Genomic DNA, 11,042 nt, shown 5'->3' with positions numbered 1-11,042 from the left:
TGCACCCCTATGTTCATAGCAGCACAATTTACAATAGCTAAGATTTGGAAACAGCCTAAGTGCCCGTCAGCAGATGACTGGATCAGAAAACTATGGTACATCTACACAATGGAATACTATGCTGCCATAAAAAAGAAGGAATTACTACCATTTGTAGGCACCTGGATGGAATTAGAGAACATTATGCTAAGTGAAATAAGCCAGTCAATGAAAGAAAAATACCACACGATCTCACTCATTTGGGGATAATGAAAAACACTATAAACTGATGAACAAAAAGATAGATACAGAGGCAGTAAAGCATCAAACAGACTGTCAAATTACAGCGGTAAGGTTAGGGAGAGGTGGGGGAAATAAGAGATCAACTGAAGGACTTATATGCATGTATATAAGAGTAACCAACGGATGCAAAACATTGGGGGGTGAGGGCATGTATGGGAGTGGGGTGGGGGGGGCAATGGTAAGATATGTACACATATAATACCTTAATAAAAAAAAAAGAAAAAAGAATAAAAAAATATGAAGATAGTGTAAGGAGCCTCTGGGACAACTTCAAGCGTACCAACATCCGAATTATGGGGGTGCCAGAAGAAAAGAGAGAACAAGATACTGAAAATCTATTTGAAGAAATAATGACTGAAAACTTCCCCCACCTGGTGAAAGAAATAGACTTACAAGTCCAGGACGCGCACAGAACCCCAAACAAAAGGAATCCAAAGAGGACCACACCAAGACACATCATAATTAAAATGCCAAGAGCAAAAGACAAAGAGAGAATATTAAAAGCAGCAAGAGAAAAACAGTTAATTACCTACAAGGGAGCACCCATATGATTGTCAGCTGATTTCTCAACAGAAACTATGCAGGCCAGACGGGAGTGGCAAGAAATATTCAAAGTGATGAATAGCAAGAACCTACAACCAAGATTACTCTACCCAGCAAAGCTATCATTCAGAATTGAAGGTCAGATAAAGAGCTTCACAGATAAGAAAAAGCTAAAGAAGTTCATCACCACCAAACCAGTATTATATGAAATGCTGAAAGGTACTCTTTAAGAAGAGGAAGAAGAAAAAGGTAAAGATAAAAATTATGAACAACAAATACATATATATCAACAAGTGAATCTAAAAATCAAGTGAATAAAAAATCTGATAAACAGAATAAACTGGTGAATATAATATAATCACAGGCATAGAAAGGGAGTGAACTGACATTCTCAGGGGGAAAAGGGTGTGGGGGGTGCGGGAAGAGACTGAACAAAAAGCGTACACCTATGGATGAGGACAGTGGCGGGGAGGTAAGGGCAGAGGGTGGGGTGGGAACCAGGTGGAGGGGAGCTATGGGGGAAAAAAGAGGAACAATTGTAATAATCTGAACAATAAAGATTTATTAAATTAAAAAAAGAACTATCCATTATTATGGAAACACTAATCTTGTTGCCTAAACACAGCCTGTATATTTTCCTTGTGTCATTTTCGCCATCTTCCAAAGAAAAACAGAGGCTGAATTAAAATTTTGGCCTGTTCTATAGCATCTGTGAAGAGATGGGGCTTAGGCCAAGAGGCCACCCAAAATCAGGTGAGGCACCTTCCTCTTAAACTAGCCTTTTTCTCTTCATGGGTACAGAACTCTCACAGAAGTCTCCAAACTGAGAAATGGCTTATTTATTCAAATTTCAAATGACAGCCTGGGAAACAAAAACATGGCGAAAATGAGACTTTTAAGAATGCTCCCCAGCCAAAACCGGTTTGGCTCAGTGGATAGAGCGTCAGCCTGCGGACTGAAAGGTCCCAGGTTCGATCCCGGTCAAGGGCATGTAACTTGGTTGCGGGCACATCCCCAGTAGGGGGTGTGCAGGAGGCAGCTGATCGATGTTTCTCTCTCATCGATGTTTCTGACTATCTATCCCTCTTCCTTCCTCTCTGTAAAAGTATCAATAAAATATATTTAAAAAAAAAAAAAAAAAAAAAAAAAAAAAAAAAAAGAATGCTCCCCAGAGTGGGCGTCCATTTTACAGGATCACCAAGAGACCTAGTAATTAATGGGCTGGGGCCTTTTTTAGTTACCTCCCTTTGTCTAGGGCAGTGGTCGGCAAACTACGGCTTGCGAACCACATGTGGCTCTTTGGCCCCTTGAGTTTTTAGCAAAGGCCAGCTTAGGAGTACTCTATTAAGTTAATAAAAATGTACCTACCTATATAGTTTAAGTTTAAAAAATTTGGCTCTCAAAAGAAATTTCAATTGTTGTACTGTTGATATTTGGCTCTGTTGACTAATGAGTATGCCGACCACTGGTCTAGGGAATTTTATTGTCTCTCCCCACCCACACATTCTGTTTGCTCTGGAGAAATTTATTAATGGCCTGGCCATCTACTGTTTCTTTTCTATTAAAATAAATTAAAGGCATGCTTAATAGACTAACAATAAACACATTAAACCAAACAACAAAGACAGATAAAACAACAATTAACAGACACTCATATAAATGATATTTACAAGCGTGCATAACACATAGACAAGACTTAATAAATCAGAGTTCTTTTCATGGATCTTTCAGATGTTTTACATTGCCTGGGACTTACAGCCAGATGCAGCCTAGATCTTAGCCTGTTGTTTACAGATCTTATCATATTCTGCTCTCCATAGCACTGACTGGCGTCTAAAGTTGTTTTAGCTAAAATCTGCCAGTCCCAAGGCATCATATGGTAATTTTCAGACAAAGCATTAAGGAGTCCTTTTATAAAAGGACTAGTAGCCCCATTTTCTCTAGTTGATGAGCCTTCCCACACTAGAGGCAGACTATCCAGGGCCTTACGTTTTATAGACTTTTGGTTCCCAATACGAAGTGGGCATAATGCAGTTCAAACAAGAGCCCATATAGTTGAAGATGACAAGGGCACTCATTTTCATTGAGCCTGATTTAAGAGAGTTCCTTTTGACACCTTAATTCCTTTATCCTTGAGCATGCAAGCTATAAATTCACAATGATGTTTTTGCCTTTTACTCGAATTCTTTCCCATTATAACCTGGCTAATTAAAAACGTCCCCATCCATTTATGGTCATGACTCTGAAGCTGCCAGGGGCTTCATGTGCAGTGAATTTCCCACCTTTCTGGTGAATTTCCACTTTTCCTTTTTCACTTCGTTTTTCACTCAGGCGAATCTTCTCCTCCAATCCCTGTTCATGGCGCCAGATGCCATGACCTTCGCCATGGGGTTTGGGATCTGAAGGAGGGGCCAATGCACAAATGAAAATGCTATACAAGAAATATGAATTTAGAAGGCATTGGGGTCAGGTGGAGTCTCTTTCTTGAAGAGACACACTGAAACCTGGGCTTATCCACATTTTATTCAGTTTTAGATACACATCTTGCCCTTAGTAAAGCATGGCAAACAGGTAGCAGACAGACCATGTCTAAGATCAGTAAAGATCAGTAAAGATTAGTAAGGTCCAGTAAACATTTACTTGGAGGCTATCAGGTCAGGAAATTGCTTTGAGCCACCACTTTCTCAGCACAAACAATCGGTGCTTAGTGTCAGCCCTGCTAATGCTCAAGGTCCATTGGCCTTCCGTGTTCCTTGGTGCACTCTCATGATAGTATTGGAAAGTGGTGGCTTCCCGCATCTGTCAGCATGAAGGGACCTGGAGAGTATCTTGCTAAGTGAAATAAGTTATTCAGAGGAAGATAAGTATCACATGATCTCACTCATATGTGGAATCTAAGTAACAAAATAAACTGATGAACAGAGTGGATCCAGAGACATGGAAGCATAGAACAGAGTATGGAATCTCGGAGGGAATGTGGGGGAGGTGGGTGGGTGGAAGGTAACCAGCCAAAGACCTTGTATGCATATATGCATAACCCATGGACACAGACAATAGGGTGGTGAAGGCCTGGGGTGGGAGGCAGAGATGGGCTGGAAGGAGTTAATGGGGGGGGGGGGCCCGCCGGGCGGGCGGGGGGGAAGACACGTAATACTTCCAACAATAAGGAATTATTTTTAAAAAAGATGTTATTTCTAACTTACCCCCTTCAAAAAACAAAGCTAGAGGTATCACAATTCCTGATTTTTTTTTTTTTAAAAAAAGAATGTGTGTCAAAGATGTTTGTTGTGGCAATGTGACTGGTAACAACAAAAATAACCCACCAGTGGAAGCAGCTGGCTTCACAGCTCAGGTGATTACCCTGAATAATCCAGGCCAAATAAATGCTGGCTAAGCAACTGTGTTGGATTGTCACACAGCTCACATTGCTTGCAAATTTGCTGAGCTGAAGAAGACTGACCATTGTTCTGGGAAAAAGCTGGAAGATGGCGCAGTTTTTGAAATCTGGTGATAATGCCACTGTGGATATGGTTCTAGCAAGCCCAAGTGTATCAAGAGCTTCTCTGACTATCCTCCTCTGGGCCATTTTGCTGTTTGTGACATGAGATAGACCAGTGGTCGGCAAACTGCGGCTCGCGAGCCACATGCGGCTCTTTGGCCCTTTGAGTTTTTAGCAAAGGCCAGCTTACGAGTACCCTAATTAAGTTAATAACAATGTACCTACCTATATAGTTTAAGTTTAAAAAATTTGGCTCTCAAAAGAAATTTCAATCGTACTGTTGATATTTGGCTCTGTTGACTAATGAGTTTGCCGACCACTGAGATAGACAATTGCTGTGGGTGTCATCAAAGCAGTGGACAAGAAGGCAGCTGTAGCTGGCAAAATCACCAAGTCTGCCCAGAGAGCTCAGAAGGCTAAATGAATATTATTCCCAATACCTGCCACCCAGTCTTGATCAGGGGTGGAAGAATGGTCTCAGAACTGTTTGTCTCATTTGGCCATTTAAGTTTAATAGTAAAAGATTGGTTAATGATTACAATGCAACATAAGACTTTCAGAAGGAAAGAAGGATGTTTTGTGGACCATTTGGTTTTATTGTGTGTGGCAGTTTTTAAGTTTGTTAAAAATTGATTTTAGAGAGAGGAAGGGCATGAGAAACTTCAATGTGAGAGAGAAACATTAATTGGTTGCCTCCTGCCCTAACCGGTTTGGCTCAGTGGATAGAGCATCGGCCTGTGGACTGAAAGGTCCCAGGTTCGATTCCGGTCAAGGGCATGTACCTGGGTTGCCGGCATATCCCCAGTGGGAGGTGTGCAGGAGGCAGCTGATCGATGTTTCTCTCTCATTGATGATTCTAACTCTCTATTCCTCTCCCTTCCTCTCTGTAAAAAAAATCAATAAAATATATTTAAAAAAAATTGGTTGCCTCCTGCACATGCCCCAACTGGAGGATGGAATTTGAAATCTGATTGAATGTGCCCTGACTGGGAATAGAACATGCCACCTTTTGGTGTATGGTACGATGCTCCAACCAACTGAGCCACACCGGCCAGGGCTAAGTTATTAGTTTATAAAATCAGTACTTTTTAATAGATGAAACGAGTAAAAATCTGTCACAGAATTTTGAGATCCATTAAAACAAAGTATAATGAGAAAAACAAAAGAATGGGTAAATAAAAAATAGGATAAACTAAATGTGGTAAAATGTTAATGTTTGGAAAATCTGAGTATAAGGTATATAGGAATTCTTTGTGCTATCTTGCAACTCTCTGTAAGTCTGAAATTGTGTCAAAATTTTTTAAAAAATCAAATACCTAATAGGAGTTTCCTAAGAAGAGAATGCAGACAATGGGATGAGGCAACATGTAAAAGCAGAACATTTTCCAGAATTGAAGACCCAAGTTCTTAGTCTAAAGGATCACAGCAGTATGTCTCCAGTAGGATAAATTAAAAACATGGCCACATCTAGGAGAACCAGAACACTGAATTTAAATAGAAAATCTTAAAGCCATCAGAGAGAAAAGACAGACTGCCCACAAAAGAATAAGAACTAGACTGGTAACTGATTTCTCATTAGTAGTAATAGCTAGAAGCCAATGGAACAATATTTTCAAAGTGCAGAAAGAAAACCACTGTCAAACTAGTATTCTCTACCAAGCTGAACTATCTTTTGAAAGTGAGGATATAATAAAGATATTTTCAGATATTTAAAAACTAAGAAAGTTTAATACTCAAAGACCCTCGCTGAAAGAACTACTTACTAATATAATCCAAGACAAAAGAAATAAACCTAGAAAGGTGGAACTTGAATGAGATATGAAAAGCAACGCTGAGCAGATAAATTGATAAATGTGGCTAAATCTGGGCACATAGCTACAATTTATGATATACAGTAGCCTGAAGTAACTATATTTTAAAACAGAGCTGTTCCTCCAATGACAGGATAAAATGTAAACATGCCTACTAAATGTCCCCCTTCCTAATAATCATATCAAGTAGTTTGGATTTACTCAAGTCACATAAATGAATCAAGAGTTGTCAGTTATTAGGCTTAGCTCTACATAAGTGTGTCATTTTGTGTAGACCTGGAGGTGTACACATTTTTCCCATGTATCACAAGGATTGAGCTCATTTAGAATCAGTCTGCAACCTGCAACTTCTTTTTGGAGTGGGCTATATTTAATTAAATGACTGAAATCAATCTGCTAAATTCGAGAATTCTGAATTAGGTATGCAGATGACATCACCTTATGCTCATAGCAAAAGATTCAGAGTATTGTGGTCAAGGGACTTCTTGGAGTGATGGAAATATTTTCTATCTTGATAGTCATGGTGGTTATATGACCTTTATAAAAATTCATAGACTGTACATCTCAGTAAATCTGACATCAAAAAGCAAGAATTCTGTGGAATTGAGGAAGAAAATAATGCCAACAGAGGATAAGAAGTGTGTGGAGAGGAGTTTCTTTCTTTATTTGCCTTATTCTTAGCCAAAAAGATGAGATAGAAATCTTTCTATCCTTGGATTTTTAATTGTCTTATGAAATAATTCTAAAAATTTCCTCAAAAATAGTTTTATTTATATCCATGAATTAAAAAAATGTTTCCAGCCATTTTCTAATGTAGTTTAATTCTCAACTCACAGAATTCACTCATTTGAAATTTTATAACATAAAATGTCCTTAGTTGAATAAAAGGCTTCTGACCTTAAGTGAAATGGGATGATTGAGATGAGACGGGGAAGTAGAATGCTCTTCTTGAACAGTGGCTTCTCTTTGGAACTTCCCAGCCTCTGGTGTTCATAAACCTAAAAGGCATTACATGGCTCCTTCCCCTCCCACAACATTTATGGATAACTGAGTGAATGGAAAGATTTCCTGTCACTTAATACACTTCAGGAGGGGAGAAGTTAAGAGATGGAGGAATTAGTCTGTTCATGTTTCTGACACTGGATGCATTTTAAGAGCATGGGATACCTAGGAAGGTGTGGCAGCTGTGGCTGGTTTCCCATATATTAGAAGGTAACCCTTTCTAAGACCCTCGGCAGCTCAGCTAGGAAGAGACCACCATTTCTGCAGGGCTCCTCAAGGTTTAGGCAGGCCATGTTCCTATCGAGCTCCTTCTTTGCGAAGTAATGCTGGAAGAAACCTCACACTCATGCAGCAACCACGCTATGGGGTTTGCGCAGAGTTGTCAGGTAGCAGGATGAGTTCTTGTGTTGACCTCCGGACAAAGGTGATATTTCAGGTGCTCTGAAGAATCAATGTATAGAAAAAGATTTCTGCTTTCATCAGTACTAGCTATGCAACCTTGAGGGATCTGTTATTCCCTCCTCTGACAACAAAGTGACCCTCATTGGGTTCTGGAGATAATAAAGTGAGAGAACACATAGGATGCACATATAAATACAGTTGCTGTGATTGGCACAGCAGTTACACAACTTCCTTCTTTCTTTTTATTTGCTAGGAAGTATGCAACCAAGCTTCTGCTTATTTGTTTGAGTTATGAAGTAACTTCTTCTAGTCTGGGTTTTCTGGTATAATATTCTGCCTTTCATTTTTTTCCTTGATTTTGATCTGAATCAGTCTTCTTTTATTTTCAGACCTTCACGGGCATCAGGCCTAAGAATTTGAAGTTCTTGGTTCTCATTCCTTCTAATTCAACTGCTTCAGGAGTGAATGGGCTTCATGGCAAGTGTAGACAAAGACCCCAGAACATGGTGAAGAATGGGCAGGACTGGGTCTTCCCCCTGGGGAGGGAAGCCAGAGCTTAGAACCATAACTACTCAGAACTGTGCAGGGAGGGCGGAACTGGCCCCAGCTGATGCCAGTATCCTGGGGGTTCAGAGTGGTGAGTAGGTGTGTAGTGCTCCAAGCCAAGCGGGGGCATGGCAGCATCCCAGACCACCATGTGGGGAGCCAGAGGAGGGAGTCCAGGCCTTGAGAAGGAAGGAACTTCTGAGGAGGCAAGGAGGTGGGGAGGATTATGGTTTTATGAGACAGGAAGTTTATACAATTTGGGGGACCCACTTTAAGAAAAAACACACAAAAATAATTTACTTTTCCAAATGCTATAAAGCACAGGACTCTTCTCTAGGGCTCTTCTCAAAGAGCCCAGGCAAGTGAGGGAAATGAAGCACACTCTTTGTTAACTTCATGGTACATCCATCTCTGTCCTGCAGTGGTGTCCAGACAGTCGGGAGTGGAGGTATAGAACAGGAAATAGGCAGGAGCCCAATCCAAATCATGTTGGGCTCATAAACAAATATTAAGAGAAAGGAGGCTTGCTGTGCATGTGGATATCAGGGCTCAGTTCTGGCACTCCAGACACCAGGGCTCAGTTCCGGCACTCCACCTGCCTTACACTTTGGAAGGTCTATCTGGATGGTCACAGGAAGGAGGGGCTCACTGCCTCTCTGTCTTGTGGCCAAGTCAGGCAGAAGGCGAATCAAGTACATATGAATTTATTTGTTCATTCAGTCATTGAGCAACTAATTTGTGTGTCCTGGAGGAAAAAAAGAAGATTAAGGCCCCATCTCTGTCCTCATGGAGCTCACTGTCTAAAAGAGTGGCTGACATCTAACCATGATATAGCCAGTGTCCCAGAGGAAATCACCTGTGCACCCAGAGTCTCTGAGTAGTGAGGAGGACTGAACTGGTTTTAGCATCAAAAGTCATGTATTTCAGGGTAAACTAGGACAGTGGTCACTTAGATGGGAGGGACAGTGACTAGGTTTCTTGGAGGAAGGAAAGCATTGAGGTCCCTGGGCTCAGCTTTGAAGCATCCTTCATTTCCCTTTGGGGTGTGATAGGGAATGGTGGACCTCACATACTTTATGATCCAGCCCTGAGGGACTATACCCAAGTTCCTTTGGAGTGTGGGAGGCTGGCAAATGAGTTGTAGTCTTGGGCCTGCTGCAAGAGGAGAAGGTGAAAGGAGTGACAGAGGTGGGAAAAGGCCTGGGAGAGCAGCCTCTGTGGCACATCCGAGGTGAAGCCCTGAATCTGAGGAGAAGCAACAGTCAAGCCAGGTGAAAACCAAAGCCACCAGGTGGTGGAGTACAGAGCAGCAGTGGCCTCTGAATCAGGAATGCTTGACTGACCCACTAGCAATAGAACCTCCAGTGTTTCTGAGTATTGTGCACTGTAGTACACGAGCTCCTTTCTCTGAGGGCAGAGCAGGGTGAGATGTGATAGCAGACAACAATGAACATGGGAGAAACACAGTATCCTTTGCTCCCACAGACAACAGCCTGTCCAGCTTAGGGAAGTCAGCTCTTGGATTTTATTATTTATTTATTTATTTTTAAAGATATTTATTGTTGGGAGTATTACAGATGTTTCCCCCTTTCCCCCCTCATTGACCCAATCCACCAGGTTCCCACCCTGCCCCAGGCCTTCACCACCCTATTGTCTGTGTCCATAGGAAATGCATATATGCATATAAGATCTTTGGTTAATCTCTTCCTGACCCCTCCACTCCCCTTCCCTCTGAAATTCATCAGTCTATTCCATGTTCCCAAACCTCTGGTTCTATTTTATTCATCAGTTTATTTTGTTCATTAGATTCCTTGTTTGTTTACTTTGATTTTTAGATTCAATTGTTGATAGATATGCATTTATTGCCATTTTATTGTTCATAATTTTTATTTCTTCTCCTCCTCCTCCTCCTCCTCCTCCTCCTCCTCCTCCTCCTCCTCCTCCTCCTCCTCCTCCTCCTCCTTCTTCTCCTTTTCCTTCTCCTTCTCCTTCTCCTTCTTCTTTTTTTTTCTTCTTCTTCTTCTTCCCCTTCTTAAATAATACCCTTCAACATTTCATGTAATACTAGTTTGGTGGTGATGAACTCTGTTAGCTTTTTCTTGTCTGTGAAGCTCTTTATCTAACTTTCAATTCTGAATGATAGCTTTGCTGGGTAATCTTGGTTGCAAGACCTTGCTTTTCATCACTTTGAATATTTCTTGCCACTCCCTTCTGGCCTGCAAAGTTTCTGTTGAGAAATCAGTTTACAGTCCTAAGGGGACTCCCTTGTAGGTAACTAACTGCTTTTCTCTTGCTGCTTTTAAGATTTTCTCTTTGTCTTTTAATCCTTGGTATTTTAATTGTGATGTGTCTTGTTGTGGGTCTTAGGTCATCTTGTTTGGGACTCTGCACTTCCGGGACTTAAAAGTCTATTTCTTTCACCTGGTAGGGGAAGTTTTCTGTCATTATTTCTTCAAATAGATTTTCAATATCTTGCTTTCTCTCTCCTCCTTCTGGCACCCCCATAATACAAATGTTGGTACACTTGAGGTTTTTCCAGAGGCTCCTTACACTATTTCATATTTTTTTGTTCTTTTTGCTCTTCTGATTGGGTGTTTTTTGCTTCCTCATATTCCAAATCATTGATTTGATTCTCAGAACCCTCTGCTCTAGTGTTAAATCCCTGTACATTATTCTTTATTTCAGTTAGTGTATGCCTAATTTCTGACTGGTCCTTTTCATATCTTTGAAGTTCTACTAAGATCCTTGAAATTCTGACTAAGTTCCTTGAAGCTCTCATTAAGATAACCATTCTTTGAATTCTATATTTAGTAGTTTGCTTGTCTCTATTTCATTTAGTTCTTTTTTTTTTTTTTGAGATTTCTTCTGTTCTTTCATTTTTGATGTTTCTTTATCTCCATGTTTTGGCTAGTTCCCTGTGTTTGTTTCTATATATCAGGTAGGGCTCCTCTATCTCT

The sequence above is a fragment of the Plecotus auritus genome (genome assembly GCF_963455305.1).
Source record: "Plecotus auritus genome assembly, chromosome: 2".
In the NCBI taxonomy this organism is placed as follows: Eukaryota; Metazoa; Chordata; class Mammalia; order Chiroptera; family Vespertilionidae; genus Plecotus; species Plecotus auritus.
The sequence above is the reverse complement of the archived record's forward strand: the minus strand, read 5'-3'. Positions refer to the sequence as shown.